We start from the raw sequence: 15,124 nt of genomic DNA on the forward strand, positions 1-15,124 counted from the left end.
AGCTAAATTTTTAAATTATTATTATTGGCAGGTTGGGTGGCATGCACTTTTAATTCCAGCACTTAGGAGGTGGAGGCAGGCAGATCCCTGTGATTCCAGTCTAGCCGGACCTATGCAGTAAGAGCCCATCTCAGAAATGAATTATCAGTGTGTATGTGCACATGCAAGCGTGCTGTGGTGTGGACATGTGGGTCATGAACCTTTGCATGAATTCCAGTGTGTTTGTACACATGCCACCATGCAAGCGTGCTGTGGTGTGGACATGAGGGTCATCAACCTTTACATGAATTCCAGGGAACAAATTCAGATTTGTCAGGCTTACACTGCAAAGACCTTCACCCTCTGAGCCATCTCTCAAACCCTGATAAGCTGAATTTTTAATAGCAGCCCATTTTAACTAATACCCAGCATGGAGGATTTCCTGAGATCCCCAGCTGGTGCTGTGAACCACAGCTGTCTGATGTGTCTTTTCATATGCTAGCCCAAACTGTAATTACACTGAGCTGGTTGCTCAGTGTGTGATAGCAGAGTGTGGTCCCTGTCCTTCTGCCTCTGCCTATGGAGTATTGGGATTATGGCGTACACCACACCTGGATCACACACCTTTAATTCTGCGTAGAATAAGAACTTTACACTGGTCTGTTTCAGTGAGAGGAATTTTCCCATCTACCATGGCCAGAGCCGAGGAGGGGATTTCCATCACCCTCCTTTTCTTACCTCCCTTCCTCTATTCTTTGTCATGGATTGTAGCATGAATTCTAATTGGACTTAATAAAAAACCTGAGTCATATGTAGGGGTGAAAGCTGAAAGATCAGAGAAGCAGAGCAGTCAGCCTCTAGTTCTTACCTCTATTGAATCCTCAGACCCAGGCGGGGAGGGGAGGGCGGTCCTTCCCCTTTGAATCCTCAGACTGAATGCTCTGAGCTCCTGTCTCCTCTGCCTTTTATTCCTCTCTCCACCCAGCCTTATCTCTCCTGTCACCGCCTCCAGAGAGCTGGGATTAAAGGTGTGGGATCCCAAGTGCTGGGATCACCTTTTTTTTTTTTTTTTTTTTAAATATTTATTTATTTACTTATTATGTATACAGTGTTCTGTCGGTGTGTATGCCTGCAGGCCAGAAGAGGGCACCAGACCTCATTACAGATGGTTGTGAGCCACCATATGGTTGCCGGGAATTGAACTCAGGACCTTTGGAAGAGCAGGCAATGCTCCTAACCACTGAGCCATCTCTCCAGCCCCCTGGGATCACCTTTGTGTGAGCTATTTTTTTAGACTGATTCAATTTCAATTTCACATAGCCCAGGATGGTCTTGAACTCACCTGCCTCTGTCTCCCTAGTCCTGGGATTAAAGGTGTGTGCCACCCTGGCCTCTATGGCTGACTAGTGTGGCTAGCTCCACATCCTGATCTTCAGACAGCACAAACAAAATATCACCACCATGGAAGCTGACAGCTTCTCAATATGTGGTATATAAATAAAAGTAACTTTAGAACACTGCTTTTAGGCCGGACAATGGTGGCTCACGCCTTTGATCCCAGCACTTCAGGAGGCAGATGTAGGCAGATCTCTGTGAGTTCAAGACCAGCGTGGTCTATATGAACTAGTTCCATGCATTGGCACAGGAGACCACTTCCTAAATATAATCCTAGCAGCACAGACGATTAGAGAAACAATTAATAAATGGGACCTCCTGAAACTGAAAAGTTTCTGTAAAGCAAAAGACATGGTCAACAAGAGAAAACAGCAGCCTATGGAATGGGAACCCACATAGGACAGAGGGCTGATATCCAAAATATACAAAAAACTCAAGAAATTGGCCATTAAAGGAACAAATAATCCAATAAAAAATGGGGTACAGACCTAAACAGAGAACTCTCAACAGAAGAATCTAAAATGGTTGAAAGACACTTAAGGAAATGTTCAACATCCTTAGTCAGAGAAGTACAAATCAAAACAACACTGAAATTCCATCTTATAGTAAGAATGGCTAAGATCAAAAACACTGATGACAACTTATGCTGGAGAGGTTGTGGGGAAAAGGGAACACTCCTGCATTGCTGGTGGGAATGCAAACTTGTACAACCCCTCTGGATGTCAGTACGGTGATTTCTCAGAGAATTAGGAAACAACCTTCCTCAAGACCCAGTAATACCATCGTGTCACAAGGACACGTGCTCAACTATGTTTGTAGCAGCATTGTTTGTCATAGCCAGAGTCTGAAAACAACATAAATGCCCCTTGACCAAACAACGGATAAGGAAAATGTGGTACATTTACACAATGGAGTACTACACAGCAGAAAAAAACAATGACTTCTTGAAATTTGTGAGCACATGGATGGGTCTATAAAACATTATATTGAGGCCGGGCGGTGGTGGCGCACGCCTTTAATCCCAGCACTTGGGAGGCAGAGGCAGGCAGATCTCTGTGAGTTCGAGACCAGCCTGGTCTACAAGAGCTAGTTCCAGGACAGGCTCCAAAACCACAGAGAAACCCTGTCTCGAAAAACCAAAAAAAAACAAACAAAAAAAAAAAAAAAACATTATATTGAGTGAGGTAACCCAGACACAAAAAGACAAATATCATATATACTCACTCATAAGTGACTTTCAGACATAAAACAAAGGAAAAATCAACCTACAGTTCATAATCCCAGAGAACCTAGACAACAAAGAGGCCCCTAAGAAAGACATACATAGATCTAATCTACATGGGAAGTAGAAAAAGACAAGATCTCCTGAGTAAATTGGGAGCATGAGAACCATGGGAGAGGATAGGAGGGAAGTGGAGAAAAATATATAGATCAATAAAAACAATAAAAAAAAATCTTAATTTACTATTGCAATAATAAAGCTGTGTAGAAAGAAATTTCAAATTGTAGACACTTTAGAGAAATCTGTTTTAGTTTTTTTCTTGTTTTTTTTGCTTATAAGAGTTTATTTATTTATTTGTTTATTTATTTATTTATTTTGAGACAAGGTTTCTCTGTAGCTTTGGTGTCTGTCCTGGAACTAGCTCTTATAGACCAGGCTGGCCTCTAACTCACAGAGATCTGCCTGCCTCTGCCTCCCGAGTGCTGGGATTAAAGGCGTGTGCCATCACCACCCGGCTAAGAAGAGTATGTCATTTAGACTACTGATGCTTGAAATGGTGATATCATTTTTCCTCTGATTGAAAAACATGCTAAGGGCTGGAGAGATGCCTCAGCGGTTAAGAGCATTGCCTGCTCTTCCAAAGGTCCTGAGTTCAATTCCCAGCAACCACATGGTGGCTCACAACCATCTGTAATGAGGTCTGGTGCCCTCTTCTGGTCTGCAGGCATACACACAGACAGAATACTATATACATAATAAAATAAATAAATATTAAAAAAAAAAGAAAAACATGCTAATATTTGTTCAGTGAGTTGGAGTCAAATCCTGTTTAGAAGTGTGCCGTGGGAACTCCTTCAGCCAATAGCCTTTAAGATACCAGCCCACTTGGGCATGGTCTGGTAAAGCGTGCCGCATTCTCTGTGTGCTGCTGAATTCGGTTCCTGTTCCCCTGTGATCTGTGAATCTACCCCTGAATAAGGAACACTTTATTAGAATAAATAGTTCTAGGACAAGCTCCAAAGCTACAGAGAAACCCTGTCTCAAAAAAACAAAAAAAGGAAACTGCTTTTAATTGAGCTTTGAGCTATATCTTAAATAGTGCTTTTTAGGTAAAGGGAAACATTAAAGCTTCTTAACTTCCTGTTCGCAATTAAGCAGAAGCTTCTGAACACCTTCTGTATAAGAGTTTTGTGCCCAGGCAGCAATGGCTCAACTGGTAAACCGAGGCACCTACCACCAACCTGACACCCTGAACCTGAGTTTGGTCCCCAGGACCCATGTGCTGGAAGGAGAGAACCAAGCTCCACAAGTTGTCCTCTGGCTTCCACGTGTACACTCTGGTCCATGTATTTTAAATATATGAATACTAAATGTTCTGGAAACCCTGTCTTTAAAAAAATGAGGGGCTGGGGATTCAACTCTGGTGACAGAGCACCTACTTGCCTAGCAAGCTCAAGGCCCTGGGTTCCATCCTCAGTTAGGGAGAGGAACAAAATAACAAAAAGAAAAAAGAAAGAAAGAAAAGAACAGAACAGAACTCTGCTGTGCTGGCTGTGCAAACTCACAGCCCCACCTTCGACTATAGCATACTGTTGTGGTTTTTTTTTTTTTCTGTTTTATTTTGTTTACAGTTACAGAGAGCTGACTCACACCAGGCAAAGGCGCAGGGACACGCACAGAATCCAGGTAGAAGCAGGGACTGGAACTAGAGGACACAGGACACAGGGACGGCCAGCCTCCCCCAGCACCAGGAAAGAGCAGGGAACAGAGTTCCCCTTAGAACTCTACAAAGCAACCAACCTGCCGACTTGTTCTTTTTCCATGTCCAGGCTCAGAAGTTTCTGTTGTTTTAAGCCACCCGGCTTGTAGCACACTGTTTTATAGCCTCTGCATGTTACTATCCCTACCCTCAGGGACTAAATGGTCTCTATCTAGTTTACTGCAATGTTCTCTTGTGGCTTTGGTGTTCATTATCTTTTAACTGATAAAAGAGTCCTTAATTAAAATGTTTGATGGCTTGTTTCAAGTAAACTTGCCTATTTAGGATTTTGAACAGAGGATTACTATAACAGACATTATCGTTAAGTCTGGAGCGCAGTCACAACTCCTGGCATCCATCCCAGCGCCCTGGCCTGGGGTTGCATTGCTCTGGACTCCAAATCCCAGCATGCCAAGGAGGGGTAAGGACCACTCCCACAGGGTATTTAAGTGGGCTCCCAGCGGAGGAACACGTGGCTCCAGGTTTGCATTTGCTCCCTTCTTTCCTGTCTCCCCGCCATGCACTCAGCGCCGCATTTAATAAAACAATGGGCATTTTAATTCGGTTTGATCAGACCTAATTGGATTTCTCTGCGCCGGTGGAGCCGCCCATGTTAGGATTTTTTTTCCTAACAATTATACCATTTATCTTCTTCCATAGGCCCCCACCCCTTCTTTCAAATAATAGAATTTTAAATGGTTCAGAAATCTCCAAGCTCTCCCTTTCATTCCCAGCCCAATTTACCTTCCTGAAGCTAATACTGTTTTGATTTGATTTCATACTTTGCCACCTGCTTACTTCCCTAGGCTGGGAGACCCTTAAAGCAAGGCTTGATGGCCCAAAGAACATTGATTTCAAATAGAAAGAACTCTTGGTCCATAGACCTAGGATTTGGATTCCCAGGTCCTCAAGAAGAACAGGAGAGGTCAGTTCCCAAACCTTGTATGGCATGAGAGTGTGGAAGTTAAGAAAACCTACCTGTCTGGCAGTGACATGGTTCAGCAGTTACAGGGGCTGGCAGTCAAGCCCAACCATCTGGTTCTATACCCAGAGCCTACATGGTGGAAGAAAAGAACCAGCTCACAGAAGTTGTCCTGTAACTTCCCACATTGGCTCTCGGGCAAAATGAAAAACAAGACTCGGTGACTCTGTCATCCTAGCCCTTGGGAGTCTGGAATGGGAGGAGAGGATCCTCATAACCGCAAGGCCATCCTGGGCCAAAACAACAGACTGGGGATGTAACTCAGTTACAGGAATGCTTGCTTAACATGTATGCCGCTTTGGATCTACTCCCTGGTACCCGTACCCTGAATGTGGTGGCATCTACCTGTATACCCCACTCCTGGAGGTGGAGGCAAGAGAATCAGAGAAGTTCAAAAGCGTACAGAAAGAACAGGAGACAAGCTGGGCAGTAGTGCTGTGTGTACCTTTACAGCCAGTACTCGGGAGGCAGAGGCAGGGGGTGGATCTCTGTGAGTTCAAGGCCAGCCTGGTCTAGAAAGCAGAAAGCGAGCTAGTTCCCAGACAGTTAGGGTTCTTACACAGAGAAACCCTATCTCGAAAAGCAAAAAAAAAAAAAAAAAAAATTAAAAAAAGAGAATATGAGACCAGCATGGGTTATATAAGAGTCTATCTTTAAAAAAATAAATGTTGAGGCAGAGGCAGGCGGATCTCTGTGAGTTCGAGGCCAGCCTGGTCTACAGAGAAACCCTGTCTCGAAAAACCAAAAAACAAACAAACAAACAAACAAACAAAAATTTTAAAAAGAGAATATGAGACCAGGGGATCTTTCCCTTTTGTCTACATATACTGCAAGCATTTATTTTGTTCAATCGTCTCTCTTCTCTTCTTCCCGGGGCTAAACCAAGCTTTGTTTCTACAGTTCCATTGACCACCGCCCTGCCTCTAATCCTTGGATGTTATTGAAGGAAAACCCAGGAAAACTATCTTTGTGACAGAAATCCCCAAATGACTAAGACACCCAGGCTCCACTCCCTCCGGCGAAGCACAAGGCACGATGTTATGGTTTAATTACTGCAACATCCTAACTGAAATTTTTGGTGACTATTCTGGTTTTTTTTTAATTTCACGCTCTAAGTACCGTCTGTGCTGACCTAGACGGAAGGGTTCCACCCACTTGCCTTGAGCCTGAAGAAGTCAAATTTCTAGTTCTTTCCCCACCCAGTGTTATTCCTAATTGTACTGTTGCCTGGCAACTTCTGTAGAATCACACTCCGGTGTACTGTTAGCCAAAGGGGGGAAATCTGTCCCTAGCAGTAGGGAGAACAACTATTTATCCTCCTTAGTCCAGTGACTCAGCAAATGAAAGCCTCGAGTACCTGCTACTGGATCATTCCCCTTCCTTACCAGCAAAGCAGGATTTTAGTTGGGACTCCTAAGACAGCCGAGGATGCCAGCGTTCTCGTTAACATCAACTCTGCTCTAGGCAAAGTTCTTCAAGAACTAAGAACTATTTTTTCCTCAGAGGAACGTTTCACAAGGCGACTGGGGCTTTCCCAAAGCAGAGTCTTTTCTAGTTTGTGTTTAGAACCTTGAAGTTCACCTCTGGTAGATTTCTGGATTTTGTTTTGTTTTGGTTTGGTTTTTAACTCTTCCTTAGGGACTGGGGAGATGGCTCAGCAGATTCAAGTATTCTCAGGTCAGAGTTCAAGGCCTAGAACTCAGAGAAAGGAAAGAGGCAACTCCCAAAAGCTGTCCTCTGGCTCCACAGGGGCACTGTGCCCAGCCAAGTGCACACTCAACACAACACAGCAGTGCAGAGCCTGCGAGCCGCTCAGCTGGCACAGGGGCGTACTTCCAGGGCCTGCTTGATGGAAAGAGAGAACTAACTCCGCAGGTTGTCCTGTAATGGTTTAAGTAAAATGCTGCAGGTCCCTGAGCCGTGGCAGTGGGCATGAGCCACGGCAGGCCACGAGGGCAGCCAGGTCCCATGCAGGAAGCTGCCTGGCAGGTGAGAGACCAAGACAGATAAACACACCATGCAGAGAAAGTGGGTATTTATTTAGTGGGTTATGGAAAGGAAGAAAAAAGGGGGGGGAGGGAGAAGAGCAGAAAGAGGCAGAGAGACAGAAAAAAAAAAGAGAAAGGGGGGATGAAAGGGAGAAGTGGGAAGAAAGGAAAAAGACAGAAGCTGCCAAAGAGAGAGAGAGAGAGAGAGAGAGAGAGAGAGAGAGAGAGAGAGAGAGAGAGAGAGATGATTCAGGCTCAAAGCTGAAAATCAGCTGGGGGGAGTGGGCGTGGCTTATCTCTTAAAGGGCCAGGACAGAATATTACATGTCTGACTTTCACACATGCACCTTGGCTTGTGCCACACATACAAACAAATGAGAAAAAAAAATTAATATAAATTTTTCTTAAAGAATCATTAGTCAAAACTCAGACTGACACAAATGTGCTGGACCTGGAGAGACAGCTCAGTAAACACTGGCTGCTCTTCCAGGGGACCTGGGTTCATTTCCTAGCACCCCCACGACAGCTCACAACTGTCTGTAACCCCAGTTCCTGGCCTCCATGTGGCTCACAGACATACAAGCAGCCAAATGCCCGCACACATAGAGTAAAATAATATTTTTTTTTAAAAAAATGTGTTAAGTAGCTCAACTCTCTTCCTTATCATCTGTATCTTTTGTCTTCTGCCATTCCTCCATCCCTTAACAAAACTTACATCACCTCAGCTCTAACTGCTACCAACTGCCACTCAGCCCCAGGAACTCGGATCCCAGGCTAGAGTGAGGCCAACCCTAGAGCTGTTCTGGGTCGACTCCCCAGGTAAAATGAGATTTCTTCACTTCTCACCCCCTCAATACCCTCTACTGAATGTGGGAGCAGCTCAGATGTAATCAGATTAATTCTTCTGAAGTTATTCAGCATATTAATTTTTTAAAATATTTATTTATTTATTATGTGTACAACATTCCTTCCATGTATGCCCGTAAGCAAGAAGGGAGCACCAGGTCTCATTACAGATGGTTGTGAGCCACCATGTGGTTGCTGGAAATTGAACTCAGGACCTCTGGGAGAGCAGTCAGTGCTCTTAACCACTGGGCCATCTCTCCAGCCCCTCAGCATATTAAATGTGGCAGTTATCCATTGCAAGGAACATTCCAGAAACACTATGTGCGCCTTGACTATAGCTATGTTATTTGAGAACAATGTCTTTTTTTTTTTTTTTTTTTGGTTTTTTTTCGAGACAAGGTTTCTCTAAAGCTTTGGAGCCTGTCCTGGAACTAGCTCTTGTAAACCAGGCTGACCTCGAACTCAGAGATCTGCCCACCTCTGCCTCCCAAGTGCTGGGATTAAAGGCACGTCCTACCACCACCCGGCTGAGAACAATGTCTGTCTTAAAGTCACTTAAATACAACATGTGATTTCTGATGCCCCCCCACCAAAGGATATTTAATACTTACAAGCAGTTGAGCTGTGCACAACCAGGTGAGATAATGAGAACAAAGTATGCATACAATATCAACGGGAAGAGTCTAATGAGCAAGGGGAGAGCTTGTAGTTTAATACGGATTAGTTTTTATCCTGTCTAGTCAGTCTCTAGGGGCTAGTAGACACTGATGTCTACTTACCTTTCTAATGTTTGAATAAGATTGGTCAAGGACAGATGCCAGTATATCCTTTAGATATGAACTTTTATGGATGCTATACAGAAGCTTTGAAGATCTAATATTCTTCATATTTTCTTAGGGTCCGAAGGTAGGAGAGCGACCACGCTAGGGTAGTCACAACAAGTGTTGTCTGTACACGCACAAACCTTGGCAGTAGTGCCAGTGAGATGGCTCGATGGATCAGATGCTTGGCCCACAACCCTAGAGGCCTGAGTTTGAGCCCAGACACCCAGCTAAGAGTGGAAAGACAGAAATGACTCTGCACAGCTGCCGGACCTTCACACTCACCACGGCACAAACATGCTCCAAGCTGCTTCGCTCTCATTGGTTCTTGAAATTATTACAGTGAGGGTCTTCTCTCTTGGTCTCTCTTTTCTCTCATAAATATCATGCAAGCACACAATAATAATAAGTTAAAAACAAAATATCAGAATGGTCTCCAGCAAATAAGGACACATCTTAGGATCTTGGAAAAATAAGAAAAAGCATGGGACTGGGTTCAGCACTTAAGAGCACTGGCTGCTCTTCCAGAGGACTTGGGTTCAGTTCCTGGCACCTATGTGCTGTGCTGACTCCCAGTGTCTGTAACTCCAGTTCCAGAGGATCTGATGCCCTCTCCTGGCTTCCATTAGCACAAAACACATACACCGTGTGCAGAAATACATGCAGACAAAACACTCATAAAAGTAAAAAGAAGCCAAAATCACTGGGCGATGGTGGTGGCACACGCCTTTAATCCCAGCACTCGGGAGGCAGAGACAGGCGGATCTCTGTGAGTTTGAGACCAGCCTGGTCTACAAGAGCTAGTTCCAGGACAGGCTCCAAAACCACAAAGAAACCCTGTCTCAAAAAACCAAAAAAAAAAAAAACCAAAAAAAAAAAAAAAAAAAAAGAGTTCCAGGACAGGCTCCAAAGCTACAGAGAAACCCTGTCTCGAAAAACAAACAAACAAACAAAAAAAGCAGAAAAAAAAAAAACTGAAATGAAGGTGTTGTAATGGGGAGGCGGAGGAGAAGGGGCAGGTGGGTGGGAGGGAAATGAGACCCCACCCAACATGGACATTGACAGTACCCTGGTCTAATAGGGGAAGGAGTCCTCCAATCTGTTCCCAGTTATCCCTGCAGTTCTCAGCTGTGTACAGGCCCCAGCCTAGGAAGACTTGACAACCTCCTGCCATCAGTAAGGAAGTCCTTTCTCAAGGGAAAATGCAGATGCCCCAGCCCCCACCCCCAGGTCACATCACTGAGACACGAGTAGTCTCAAGTAGCACATTTCAGACTTGCAACTCTGAAGCATCCGACCAACGCAATGCGTAGTGTCTCCTACTTGCTTTCTGCTTTTAGTTTTTCTCTTTTTGGGGGTGGGAGGTACATTTTAAGACAGAGTTCCTCTGTGTAGTATTGGCTGTCCAGGAACTCGCTCTGTAGACCAGGCTGGCCTCCAACTCACGGAGATCCTTCTGCTTCTGCCTACTGAGTGCTGGGATTAGAGGCGTGCACTATCATCAACTGTGTTAATTTTCATTTTTTATTGCAGTCCTGGGGATGAGACTCAGAGCCTTGCTAGGCAAGTACACTGTCTCTGTGTCTGTGCTTCCAGCCTGTTAGTTGGAATTTTGTAACCCCCTTCTCGGACTGACGACATAATGCAGGAGAGCGTGTGGCTGACATCAAAGCTCAGGGTTCAGTCCTGGAACTTCACTCTTTACAGAGGCCTAACGAGCTGCTTTTTGGTTTTTAAGTAAAAAGTCACTTCACTTCCGAAACAAAGAATCCCAGTCCGGCCGGGCGGTGGTGGCGCACGCCTTTAATCCCAGCACTTGGGAGGCAGAGGCAGGCGGATCTCTGTGAGTTCGAGACCAGCCTGGTCTACAAGAGCTAGTTCCAGGACAGGCTCCAAAACCACAGAGAAACCCTGTCTCGAAAAACCAAAAAAAAAAAAAAAAAAAAAAAAAAAAGAATCCCAGTCCGGAACAGGAGGTTAAACCACTGGGAAAGCAGGTGATTGAGTGATTGCTAGTCCCCGGGGTTTGCGACACATACAGGAAATGATCCGGGTGACCACCAGGCTCAACAAGGACAACTCCTTGTTGGCTGGTCACACTGTAATGAGTTGAGCAGATTTTGTTGGAATCAGGGTGGAACAAAAGATGTGGTGACTTCTTCGGTGACTCAGAGATGTGGGGAGGGGGAGGGGAGAGAAGGCAGCCTCCCGGCCTCCTGTGCCGGTTTTTAGTCAGCAACTGAACAGTGTTTGGGTGCTGATGACTCAGTGGAGAGTCAGTTTTAAAGTTCTGTAAAGGCCTTGCTTCACCTCAGATAGGATCAAAACAAACTCACCAGGACCTAGCTGAAGGACGCCCAGCTGTGTGACGTGATCAATCAAACTGGGAGCATAGATGTACACACAGAGGAAAAATGTCGCTTTCCAGGTGCAGAAAGCAAGTCCCCTTCTGTTGTGTTTAAACACCAGCCTAGCCGGGCGGTGGTGGCGCACGCCTTTAATCCCAGCACTCGGAAGGCAGAGGCAGGTGGATCTCTGTGAGTTCAAGACCAGCCTGGTCTACAAGAGCTAGTTCCAGGACAGGCTCCAAAACCACAGAGAAACCCTGTCTCGAAAAACCAAATAAATAAATAAATAAATAAATAAACACCAGCCTACCAACTGCACACTGTCCTAAGAGAGGCCAGAACAGGGACTCAACCCACACGCTATAGGAAGTGCTTTGGAGGAGCTGCTAGGGCAGAGAACATTCAAGGGGCAGCTAAGGAAAGGCTGTCCTCTCACCTCCATGTGCGTGCTGTGGCATGCAGTCCCCAGCCACACAGAAAATAAGTAGAAATAAATTTAGTATTAAAAATATTTTTTATTGAAAAATTTTGTTGTTGGTTTTCCAAGATGGGTTTCTCTGTAGAGGACCTGAGTTCAATTCCCAGTAACCACATGGTGGCTCATGGCCATCTATAATGAGATCTGATGCCAACATTGTATACATAATAAATAAATAAGTAAATTTTAAAAAATTATCTTATTTGGTTTTGGTTTTTTGAGACAGGGTTTCTCTGTGGCTTTGGAGCCTGTCCTGGAACTCGCTCTTGTAGACCAGGCTGGCCTCGAACTCACAGAGATCCGCCTGCCTCTGCCTCCCGAGTGCTGGGATTAAAAAGTGTGTGCCACCACTGCCTGGCCAAATCTTAAAAAATTATTAAAAAAAAAAAAGAATTCACACTACAAGCCAGGACTGAGGCACGAGGAAGGTTCTTCTCAGCCATCCTGCTAGCTTAGCCCCCAAAGTAAGCACACAGAAACTGTATTCATTAATGCTTGGCCATTAGCTCTAGCTTCTTATTGACTAACTCTTACATCTTAATTTAACCCATTTCTATTCATCTGTGTAAGGCCACGTGACTGTGGCTTGCTGGCAAGATTCTAATCAGTGTCTGTCTCAGGCAGGAGATCCATGGCATCTCCCACTCTGCCCTTCTTCCCAGCATTCAGTTCTGTCTTCTCTGCCTAAGTTCTGCCCTATAAAGCAGTTTCTTTATTCACATGAACAGAAGAACTCCTACACCACAAGACCATCCCACACAGGCCTGCAGGAGCATCAGGCAGCATGAATCCCTCCGCTTCTGTGCAGAATTGTCTTTTAAGCTCGTTCCAAACTGCCACCAATATCCTTGACATGATGCTTCCATGAGTGAGGGTATATCGTGAGGACATATAACTAGGAACACATGCAAAAACACAACAAACAGACACCAGGAAGAACTATTGACTCCTGACTTGTTGTTCAGTTCCTTTTCTGTCTCTGTAAGAGAATAACACAGTAACACAGACTAGGCCATTTGTAGAGTAAGGTATTGCAACATATACCTGTAATCTAGGTTCTTGAAGGCAAGACAGGAGGATCAAGGCCAGCCTTAGCTACATTAGGCTGTTTAATATATATGTATACACACACATACATACATACATACATACATACATACATACATACATACATACACACACACACACATATGCTGGACAATGGTGGCACATGCCTTTAATCCCAGCACTCAGGAGGCAGAAGCAGGCAGATCTTTGTGAGTTCCAGGACAATCGAGGCTGTTATACAGAGAAACCTTGTATCACAAAACAAAAACAAAACAAGGGGCTGGAGAGATGGCTCAGAGGTTAAGAGCATTGCCTGCTCTTCCAAAGGTCCTGAGTTCAATTCCCAGCAACCACATGGTGGCTGACAACCATCTGTAATGGGGTCTGGTGCCCTCTTCTGGCCTGTAGGCATACACACAGACAGAATATTGTATACATAATAAAAATAAATAAATAAATATTTAAAAAAAAACAAACAAAAACAAAACAACAACAACAAATATGTGTGTGTGTGTGTGTGTGTCTCAAAAGGTAGCATAAGCTGGCAGATCTCTGATTTTGAGACCAACCTGGTCTACTGAGTAGGTTTCAGGACAGCCAGGATTGCACAGAGAAACCCTTTCACGAACCCTCCCCTTGAAAGAAAGAAAAAAGAAAGAAAGAGAGAGAGAGAGAGAGAGAGAGAGAGAGAGAGAGAGAGAGAGAGAGAAAGAAAGAAAGGAAGAAAGGAAGAAAGAAAACCATTGAGCCACAGCATAATTAGTTTCAGGTCAGACAGGACTACATAGTGAGACACTGTTTAAAAACAATCTCATACTTCTGGCTGGATGGTGGTGGCTCACGCCTTTAATCCCAGCACTTGGGAGGCAGACGCAGGCGGATCTCTGTGAGTTCGAGACCAGCCTGGTGTATAAGAGCTAGTTCCAGGACAGGCTCCAAAACCACAGAGAAACCCTGTCTCAAAAAAAAAAAAAAAAAAAAAAATCTCATAGTTCTATATACTGGGATGTCCAATTTTATGCTAAAGATCTCATCTCTTTTAAAAACAACAAACAAAAAAGCATAGCCCTTGTAGCCCTTCCTGCCTCAGTTTCCTGAGTGCTGGGGTTACAGGAATTAGTCATCATACCCATATATCCTTTTATTTCCTCAGACTAAATTTTTCCAAAAAAAGATTTATTATTATTTTAAATTGTGTATACATGGGGCTGGAGAGATGGCTCAGAGGGTAAGAGCACTGACTGCTCTTCCAGAAGTTTTGAGTTCAATTCCCAGCAACCACATGGTGGCTCACAACCATCTGTCATGAGATCTGGTGCCCTCTTCTGGCCTGCAGGCATACATGAAGGCAGAACACTGTATACATAATAAATATATATTTTAAAAAATTGTGTATACATGTCTGTGTCTTCATGTGCACAAAAGTGCAGAAGTCTGAGGGAGAGACCTCAGATCCCGTGGAGCTGGAGTTACAGGTAGCTATGAGCCACTGGGAACCGAACTCAAAACCTCTGGAAGAGAAGCCAGTGATCGTAATTGCTTAACAGTCTCTCCAGTCTCCAGACTCAGTGTCTGAACCTTCAGGGAGCACAGGGAGGTTTCTTTAGCTCTTAGAAAGGTTAGATGGACTCTATTCCTATCATGCCAAAGCCAAAAAAGAAAAAAAAAAAAAAACCACTTCCCAGCACTGGTGGGGCTGTAGAGGGCTGCCTGCTCCTCACAGTGCCTCCTGCATCTCAGTGTGTCCTGCAGCTCACACGGCGTCCTGCAACTCACAAGGCATCCTGTACCTCCTCCTGCAGCTCCCAGTGTCTCCTGCAGCTCCCAGTGCCTTCTGAAAAACACAGCGCAGCCGGGCGGTGGTGGCGCACGCCTTTAATCCCAGCACTTGGGAGGCAGAGGCAGGCGGATCTCTGTGAGTTCGAGACCAGCCTGGTCTACAGAGCTAGTTCCAGGACAGGCTCCAAAACCACAGAGAAACCCTGTCTCGAAAAACCAAAAAAAAAAAAAAAAAAAACAAAAAAAAAAAACACAGCGCACCCTGCAGCTCCCAGTGCCTCCTGCAGCTCCCAGCACTGATGGCTGGGGCAGCACCAGCCTAGCCTTTCTTCTTCTTTTTTTTTTTTTTTTTTTTTTTTTTTTTTTTTTTTGGTAGCTGCTGCTTTCTGGTTAAAAATAGCAACAGAGAAGCAGTTTGTGGCAGTTAGAAAAGCCTGGAGGAAGAGGGAAACCCGTCTGAGCAGGAAACCCGTCTGAGCA

The sequence above is a fragment of the Chionomys nivalis genome, chromosome 8, assembly GCF_950005125.1.
Source record: "Chionomys nivalis chromosome 8, mChiNiv1.1, whole genome shotgun sequence".
NCBI lineage: Eukaryota > Metazoa > Chordata > Mammalia > Rodentia > Cricetidae > Chionomys > Chionomys nivalis.